We start from the raw sequence: 9,586 nt of genomic DNA on the forward strand, positions 1-9,586 counted from the left end.
GTTCGAGTGTCTTCAAAGCCCACAACACCTTTGGTCAAGGCTGTTCTCCATCTGGAGCGCTCGCAGGCCAGTGTTCCTCAACCGTCGGTGTTTATACTACATTTTTTTAAGCATCTCCCCCATGTCTCAGGGGTATGGGAAAGAAAGATACTTTAGAGTCCGCCTGCATCCAGATGTTTCAGGTATGTGCATTGGCCCAGAGCTCCCGTTGCCTCCTACGCCGGGTCTTTATGTACGGAGATTTGTGTTCTCAGCAAAAACGAGACATTAAAGTATACGAGCGGCAAGGCCTTGCCAAAGGGAAGGGGTGGAAATTATTGATGTCCGCCTGTCTGCCGGCCAGAGGACCACAAACCTCCTGAGCCTCGCGAGACGCAACAGAGCGGCCAGCCACTCGTGCCAAGCGTCGAAACGTTATATACGACGGGTGAAGGGATGGAGCCTTTTTTGCAAAGCCCAGCACGTCTCCGGCGAGCCAGGATCCGTTCCCAAACATTCTTGGAGCGCACGACGGCAACATCAAACGCTCTGGGAGAAGCAGACCTGGTTTTCAAAACGTCCAGTTGGCGAGTTTGCCGGAGAGGCAATCGGAGGATGAGGAAAACATTCCGCGCCCCGGTTTTGAGGACACGGCTCAGAGGGGTCCTCATTCAGGAAGGCCGTAGCTTAGCAGGGAAACGGCTGGATGTCCGTGGTTCGATCCTGAACACCCTTTCCAGGTAGGGATGGGAATATTCCGCTGACTGAAACCCTCCGTCAGTCAGGATGGAAGACACTCTGAAGTAGATAAACCAATATTCGTAGAAGGCAACTTCCTATTTCAATCACCTCTCTATTCACACCCATGAGGACTAAAAACTTGCTTTTGTTTTCGGAAGAAAGGAGTATCGCTTTTCCTGCCGGAAGTTCCAGGTCCAGTCGTCTTGTTGTGATTATAAAAAGGAGGCATTTGTGTGCGGACATCCAATGAGGGAGTGATAGACCAAAAAGTAGCAGATCGAGAAGCAAATACTCAAATATTTGGGTGCAAAAAGCAGTGTAGACAGTACGCAAATGAATACAAGAGGGACAATGCAGATATAAGTAAAAATCCAAACGTTCTGTGTTCACCAAACATGGAGCCATTACTGGCATGCCGGAAGCCATAGCTAGAATCAGCAAGGCTTTTCTTTTTGCCCTTCAGTAATACAGTGGTAGGGACGCGGGTGGCGCTGTGGGTTAAACCACAGAGCCTAGGGCTTGCGGATCAGAAGGTCGGCGGTTCGAATCCCCGTGACGGGGTGAGCTCCCGTTGCTCGGTCCCTGCTCCTGCCAACCTAGCAGTTCAAAAGCACGTCAAAGTGCAAGTAGATAAATAGGTACCGCTCCAGCGGGAAGGTAAACGGTGTTTCCGTGCGCTGCTCTGGTTCGCCAGAAGCGGTTTAGTCCTGCTGGCCACATGACCCGGAAGCTGTACGCCGGCTCCCTCAGCCAGTAAAGCGAGATGAGCGCCGCAACCCCAGAGTTGTCCACGACTGGACCTAATGGTCAGGGGTCGCTTTACCTTTAATACAGTGGTACCTTGGTTCCTGAACGGCTTAGCTGTCGAACAAAATGGCTCCCGAATGCCGCAAACCCAGAAGTAAGTGTTCCGGATTGCAAACGTTTTTCAGAAGCTGAACGTCCGACGCGGCTTCCGATTGAGCGCAGGCAGTTGATGAGAAGCCGCGCCTTGGTTTTCGAACAGTTTCGGGCGTCGAACGGACTCCCGGAAATTAAGTCCGAGAACCAAGGTGTGTGCAAAAACGCACACATTATAAGGCGGTGCTTGTGCAAATAGTGCAAAAGTAATACATCAAGGTGCATTATACGACGGGGAAGGGCTTGCGGAAAATGATTTCCGTTGGGTAGGAACGCCTAGCAAAACGTGCGCAGGAGGGGAGAAATTTGCAGCAAACCGCCGGCGATCTTCAGTGGGGACGTTTCGTCTCTGCGCTGCGGCACGACGGATTGAGGCAAAAAAGCGAGGGAGTGTATCACGAAACCGGGAAAACGAGGAACCCCAAAGCGGACCGATTCTCTCGTTCCCGGTTCGGAGGGGAATAGGCCTAGAGGCAACATTCCCTGTGGGGTAAAACTCTTTCCCGGCGGCAAGGATAACCCAGGAACCTTCCCCGTTTCCAGAGACGTTTTCTGTAGCCAAGGCTGACTTAGCGACGGAGGAACGTGCCGGAATGCCCTCGCCCGTCTCGGAGTCCGGTCGGGTTTTACGAGCGTCCCGAGCCTCTGGGGCAGCCTGTGGTTTCCTCTCTATTTGTTTCCTTGCCCTGCTTTGCGGCTCCAGGAGCGACTGATGAGAAATGCAGGTTGGGAGAGCAAAGAGGAGGGCAGGAGGTATCTGGGTCTTTTTGGGGGTGGCCCCAATTTCTCGCTGTGACCTCCAGAAGATTGCAGGGATGAGCGTTCACCCCAAATTAGGGGGCGCACTAAGACCAGCACCATCCAATCCTGTTCCTTTCCGCTGTCTCCATCCACGCAGGGTAGGCCATGTCTGGCACTAGCGGTGAATGGGGGCCAACGCAAACAAGGCCCCGGCTGTCTTTGCTTTGCCTTCCCTCCACATCCTTGAGCGCCATGGAGAGAGCTGCTGGTGACCCCAAGCTCTGTGAATTTGTGCCGGGGAATTGGCCCAGAAAATCCACAATAGGGAACGCAGGGACGTAGGAAATGGACCTTTGGTCTGGCAACACTGGCTGGCAGCCGCTCCCCGGGGTCTCAGCTTCGGGTGCCTTCCTGGTTCCGGCCTGGAGATGCCAAATCGAACCCAGGGCATCTTATGTGCAAAGCCGATGTTCTGCCTTTGTGGAAGGAAGTTGCCTTCGTGCTGCGCCTGGGAACTCTGGGAATTGTAGCGCCACGAGGGGAATGGAGTCGGGTTTCTGAACAACTCTCAGCACCCAGAACTAAAATTCCCGGGATTTCTTTATGGAGGGAAGCCACGGCTGTGGCCCGGCCCTGCTTTCAATGCATAGCGGACAATTTCAGGGTTAGCTGCCGATTTGGATTTTCGTAGAGTCGGAAAGGGACAATCAGCGGTCATCTAGCCCAACCCGCTAGATGCAATTTTGAAACAACGCGTTTTTGCGGAAGAATTATACCACATCTCACAGGATTATGCCTGAGAGATGGGAGCCTCGCGTCCCGTCTTAATGTGGGTTTCGGGGTGTGCGCTGATGTGTTCCCGTTAAAATAGCACCGCTGTAACTTCCTCCCTCGAATCTCGCCAGCGGATTCCATTTCTGCCTGTCTGTCTGGCCAAAGCGTGTCAGCCGAGCTCCCCTCTGGACAAACCATCAAATTCCCCGAGACAAAGAGCTCCTTGAGGAGGCAACGAGCTGTGAAAAGCACAACCCAATCCTTCTTCCCTCGTGTCTAGGAAGAAGCGGCGAGAGAGGTTTTTTAACGGCTCGCATCCTGGCTCCCCTCTGCCAGAACACGAAGGCCCTGTTCTGAGAGGCGTTTTTTGTTTCCTAAAATTCCCGGTTTCAGAAATTCCACAGGAGTTTGTTTTTTTGAGGGGGTGTACATGAGAGAGGGGATGCGGGTGGCGCTGTGGGTTAAACCCCAGAGCCTAGGACTTGCCGATCAGAAGGTCGGTGGTTTGAATCCCCGCGACCGAGTGAGCTCCCGTTGCTCGGTCCCTGCTCCTGCCAACCTAGCAGTTCGAAAGCACCTCAAAGTGCAAGTAGATAAATAGGTCCCGCTCTGGCGGGAAGCTAAACGGCGTTTCCGTGCGCTGCTCTGGTTCGCCAGAAGCGGCTTAGTCCTGCTGGCCACATGACCCGGAAGCTGTACGCCGGCTCCCTCGGCCAGTAAAGCGAGATGAGCGCCGCAACCCCAGAGTCGGCCACCACTGGACCTAATGGTCAGGGGTCCCTTTACCTTTACCTTTACATGAGAGTGGGGACGCGGGTGGCGCTGTGGGTTAAACCACAGAGCCTAGGACTTGCCAATCAGAAGGTCGGCGGTTTGAATCCCTGCAATGACGGGGTGAGCTCCCGTTGCTCGGTCCCTGCTCCTGCCAATCTAGCAGTTTGAAAGCACGTCAGAGTGCAAGTAGATAAATATGGTCATGTGGCCAGCATGACTAAGCCGCTTCTGGCGAACCAGAGCAGCGCACGGAAACGCCGTTTACCTTCCCACCAGAGCGGTACCTATTTATCTACTTGCACATTTATCTACTTGCAGGGACCGAGCAACGGGAGCTCACCCCAGCGCGGGGATTCGAACCGCCGACCTTCTGATCGGCAAGTCCTAGGCTCTGTAGTTTAGGATAGCTATATTTTGAAGAGCAAATAAAAAAGAGGGCGCTACAATGGCCGCTCTGATGCAATTTGTTTCCATTTTTACCCCGGGAAAAGAGGAGACATGGGAACGCTAGGAGGGCTGCGATTCATAGAATTGGCAGGGGCACCTAGAGTCATCTAGTTTAACCCCTTGCAAAGCAGGAATCTCAGCTAAAGCACCCGTAACAGGTGGCCATCCAAGGTCTGCGGCACGTAGGTAGCCCATGGTCCGATCCCTGTCGGCACCTCTGGCCTGGTCTGCGAAAAGGACCCCTTTTTGAAACCCTGCACAGCTGCTGCCAGCCTGTGTTGACAATACTGAATTAGGTGGAGCAATAGCTCCCAATCTGTGTAAGGAAGCTTCTGTAATAGGAATTTTATGGTCTTAGATATATGGTAATGTTCATAAGTGTACTAACCAAGCACATACATAGATCAGCACAGCAAGGCCAACCTGGAACCATTTTGATTCCTAAACCGAGCAAATCTTTTCTCTGCAAGGTCAAAATGGAAAAGCCTCCCCATTGTCTTTTCCTTCACAAATCCTGTCTTAAGGGTATGTCTGTGTTTGAATAGGGTGTGAGCCTGTGACCTGGCCCAGGAACTAAGTATTTATCACTACAAAAGACTGGCCAGGCTCCCCAGGCAATCCAATCAAGTAACCTGCCAGACAGGAGATAAACAAGGACAGGAGAAAAACAATATTCAAATTTCTGTTTTAGACCACCTTTTCTGTGACGTAGGTGAGATGTATCTTAGGGGTGGTCTTAAGTTATACCCCTTCTGTGATGTATGAATGATGTTTCTAAGGGTGGTCTTGATCTACAGGGTGGCAATTTCAAAAGTCTTTATAAGGCCTTGCACACCATTTTTCTGGGTCCCTCCTCTCTCCTGCATGTGAGGGGAGCACCCTGTTGCAACAGATCAATAAAGATCAAGCTTACTAGCTGCTTTGCTTCTCAATATTCTCTGCTTGGCCTCTGTTATTCTCTCCTACCAATAGGGAACCTACGTAAGGACTCTATATGGGCTCTTGGATACCCCATAAGAGAAAAGGGCAATTTTTGTTTACAACACTTCCTCAATTCCGCCGTTTTGGTTTGTGGTTCCAGGAAACCGTGTGTTCTGATAACAAACCGTTCCGTGTTCCCAACGTTTCCCGGCTTGGCGGATCGATGTCCCGAGTTCGAACCACGCCATAGAAGGGCCCGAGACGCAAATTCCCACCTGCAGTTGGTTTTTAGATGTTATTTTTTTCCGAGGACGTGGAAGAAAATCAGACCGCCGGCTCCGTAACCCTCTCTGGGGGCAGATCGCTCCCAACCGCAAGTCTGGCACGGGGCAAAACCAGCAGCAAGTTGTTTTCAAGATCCCGCGGGCTCTTAAATCATCCCAATATTTGTATAATAAATATGAATAATGACACGTCTTGAGGAGCTTGCAGATGACAAGCCAAGCCTTTCGGACGGGGGCGTTTTGTTTTCAAAAGCACTCCAGATGTCGAAGAATGGGGCTTGAAAGAAAATTGCTCAAATTCCATCTTCTTTTTTAGGGCAGCAAAGCATATACTTTTTTCTAATTAATTGTAATAGTGACTTTTGCAGTTATGTCCAGTGCCGGATTTACGTAGAAGCTAAACAAGCTATAGCTTAGGACCCCACTCTCTTGGGGGCCCCCCAAAAAATTAAAGGAAAAAAGTTCTAGTTACAGGTAGGTAGCTGTGTTGGTGTGCCATAGTCGACCAACTATCTGCATGCACACAAAAGCTCATTCCAATAACAAACTTAGTTGGTCTCTAAGGTTCTGCTGGAAGGAGTTTTCCCAGTGAGCCGGTAAAGGTAAAGGGACCCCTGACCATTAGGTCCAGTCGTGACGGACTCTGGGGTTGCGGCGCTCATCTCGCTTTACTGGCCAAGGGAGCCGGCGTACAGCTTCCGGGTCATGTGGCCAGCAGGACTAAGCCGCTTCTGGCGAACCAGAGCAGCGCACGGAAACGCCGTTTACCTTCCTGCCAGAGTGATACCTATTGATCTACTTGCATTTTGACGTGCTTTCGAATTGCTAGGTTGGCAGGAGCAGGGACCAAGCAACGGGAGCTCACCCTGTCATTGCGGGGATTTGAACCGCGACCTTCTGATCGGCAAGTCCTAGGCTCTGTGGTTTAGACCACAAGCGCCACCCACGTCCCTCTGTGAGCCATACAGTGGTACCTTGGGTTACATACGCTTCAGCTTACAGACGCTTCAGGTTACACACTCCGCTAGCCCAGAAATAGTGCTTCAGGTTAAGAACTTTGCTTCAGCATGAGAACAAAAATCGGGCTTTGGCAGCGCAGCAGCGGCAGGAGGCCCCATTAACTAAAGTGGTGCTTCAGGTTAAGAACAGTTTCAGGTTAAGAACGGACCTCCGGAACGACTTAAGTACTTAACCTGAGGTACCACTATACATAGGTAGAGTCATACCTCAGGTTGAAGGAGCTTCAGGTTAAACATTTTTGGGTTGCGCTCCGCGGCGACCCAGAAATAACGGAGTGTGTTAATTCTGGGTTTCGCTGTTCACACATGCGCAGGCGTGGTGTATCGTGACCCACGCATGCGCAGACGCGGGTTGCGTTCGCTTCAGGATGCGAACAGGGCTCTGGAGCGGATCCCGTTCCCGTCCAGAGGTACCACTGTACTTTTATCAGTGAATTCTTACATTTGGTATCGTGCAGCAGAGGCCCTTTGAATAGATAGGAAGAAACTGCGACGAAGTGTTTTGTGGGGACAAATCACAAAAGTCACAAAAGCGATTGTGCTGATTTTGGTAGTGGGCTGCATGTGCATGATATCTGGACCCTTTTCCAACCTATACATCAATTTCTGCAACACCATTCCTGGCAAAAAAAAAAAAAATTAAATTGTTACCGGAAAAATCTGAGGGCTCCCTTGGACAAAAACAAAGACACCAACCAGGATAACTTGGAGCAAAACAGCAGCCTGTAGGCTTGGCCTTTATTGAACTGTTGCAACAGGGTGCTCCCCTCACCTGCAGGAGAGAGGAAGGACCCAGAAAAATGGTGTGCAAGACCTTATAAAGACTTTTGAAACTGCCACCCTGTAGATCAAGTCCACCCCCAGAAACATCATACATACATCACAGAAAGGAGGGGTTGAGGGATGAGTTGTGGTGGTAACCTGAGTGTCCTGTCACCTGGCTGGTTCCCCCTTTCCCCCTCCCCATGAGTACTTTCCAGGTGACAGAGGGGAGTTTGCAGTTTCCTGCCCCCAGAAGGAAGAACTGATTATTGTCCTTTGTTCCAGTCCGTGCCGAATCCACTCCCATATGCAAGTTCTTTGTGATCTTGATGGTCTTCTGTCCGGGACCATCAGGGTTGGCATAGCAACTGGGCAGGGCTCCTGTGGATGTGCTGGGATGCTCAAGGATTATGGCTGCCCTGTATCAAACCTTCCCCATTTTGTAGTCCTTCCTTCATGGAGTAAAATAAAAGTGGAACAGTGCAAATCCGATGTATGGTTGATTTTCTATGAATTTATAACAGAAGCGTAGCGTATGTAGTGTGTGAGTGTGTGTGTGTGTGTGTGAAGTTTGTACAAACTGAATGATCGGGGGGGGGGTGTTTCCTGCTACAAAATGAAATAGCCATGGTGGTTCCCCTCCATGTCCAGGACCAGTCTACCTCTGAATGCTTCGAGAACTCTTCTCCCCCTCCCTTTGCCCCCATGAGTTTCTCCGGTGCGTCTGACCGGCTGCCACCAGACCCGGGAATACTGGATCCAAAGGCATCCTGGCACGAGCCAGGATTTGAGGTTCTCTAGGTTTGGGGTTCTCAGCCAACCGGTGTCGGTTTCGCCTCGGTGCAAGGGGTGCCTGGGTAACGCAGAACCCAGAAGATTCCTGCGGTTCTGCTTGGCTCTCCAAAGAAAACATCGGCAGCCCAGGAGAGAACGTCAGCGGCAGAAATAGCAACCCAAACCACCTTTTGTCCGACGGCTCGGAATTATGATTGCAAACTCAGAAGCTGCTGGCACAGAGCGGGTTTTCATTTTCATGCCTGCCCAGTTTTGGGGAGGCAAGGAATCCAGGCAGAATATGCGGGAACGCAGAGACATCACCTTGCCAACAAAGATCCGTAAAGTTAAAGCTATGGTTTTCCCAGTAGTGATGTATGGAAGTGAGAGCTGGACCAAAAAGAAGGCTGATCAACGAATAATGGATGCTTTTGAATTCTGGTGCTGGAGGAGACTCTTGAGAGTCCCATGGACTGCAAGAAGATCAAACCTCTCCATTCGGAAGGAAATCAGCCCTGAGTGCTCACTGGAAGGACAGATCCTGAAGCTGAGGCTCCAAGACTTTGGCCACCTCAGGAGAAGAGAAGACTCCCTGGAAAAGACCCTGATGTTGGGGAAGATGGAGGGCACAAGGAGAAGGGGACGACGGAGGACGAAATGGTGGGACAGTGTTCTCGAAGCTACCAGCATGAGTTTGACTAAACTGCGGGAGGCAGTGGAAGACAGGAGGGCCTGGCGTGCTCTGGTCCAGGGGGTCACGAAGAGGCGGACATGACTAAACGACTCAACAACAACAACTTATTTCATAGTCTTATATTTTCTATCAACTCCATATTGTCCATAATAATCGTTACATTACAAGCCAGATTGAAAATCCTGCTAATGTTTTCATTCGCTTGCAAACGCTCTGCTAAATAAATTATACATTTTCCCAATTCTTTTTAAAAGTTTTGTTATTATACTGTGTGTATGTGTGTGTGTGTGTTTAGATGTTTTTATATACATGCCCCAGAATGGCTGGGGGAACCCAGTCAGATGGGTGAGCTACAAATATATTATTACTATTAATTATTAGGTTGGGCGGGGTACAAATATATTATTAATTAATTAATTAATTAATTAATGATTATTTATTAATTATTATACAGTGCTGGCTTGAGGCAGGGAAGGGATCAGGGTCAAGCCATGCCCAGGAAAGACCATTTATTCCAGGTTGCAGAGATCACTTTAGGAGACCCCTGCAAAAATGATGGAATTTTCGGAGAAAAGCCGACCTGACCGGAGGAGGAGTTCCAGGAAGAATGGAAGAAATTTAATGACTATTTAGCTAAATATGTTAAGTTAAATCAGTTGGAAAAACCTTGCAAATGCCGGATAGGCTTAGGACTACAATATGTATTACGTGATGGATTAATATGTTTAATACTGAAGTGGGAAGAAAGAAAGATGTCCAGAGATAAAGTTAATTTT

The 9,586-nt window shown here is 50.1% G+C and overlaps 1 protein-coding gene across 1 annotated transcript in view; it reads left to right on the forward strand.

Moving 5' to 3' along the window:
* RNF126 (ring finger protein 126) overlaps positions 1-9,586 on the forward strand; it is a 767,042-nt gene that overhangs the window by 252,620 nt on the left and 504,836 nt on the right. The gene's annotated exons all lie outside the window — the stretch shown is intronic.

The sequence above is a fragment of the Podarcis filfolensis genome, assembly GCF_964270895.1.
Source record: "Podarcis filfolensis genome assembly, chromosome: 18".
NCBI classification, from domain to species: domain Eukaryota; kingdom Metazoa; phylum Chordata; class Lepidosauria; order Squamata; family Lacertidae; genus Podarcis; species Podarcis filfolensis.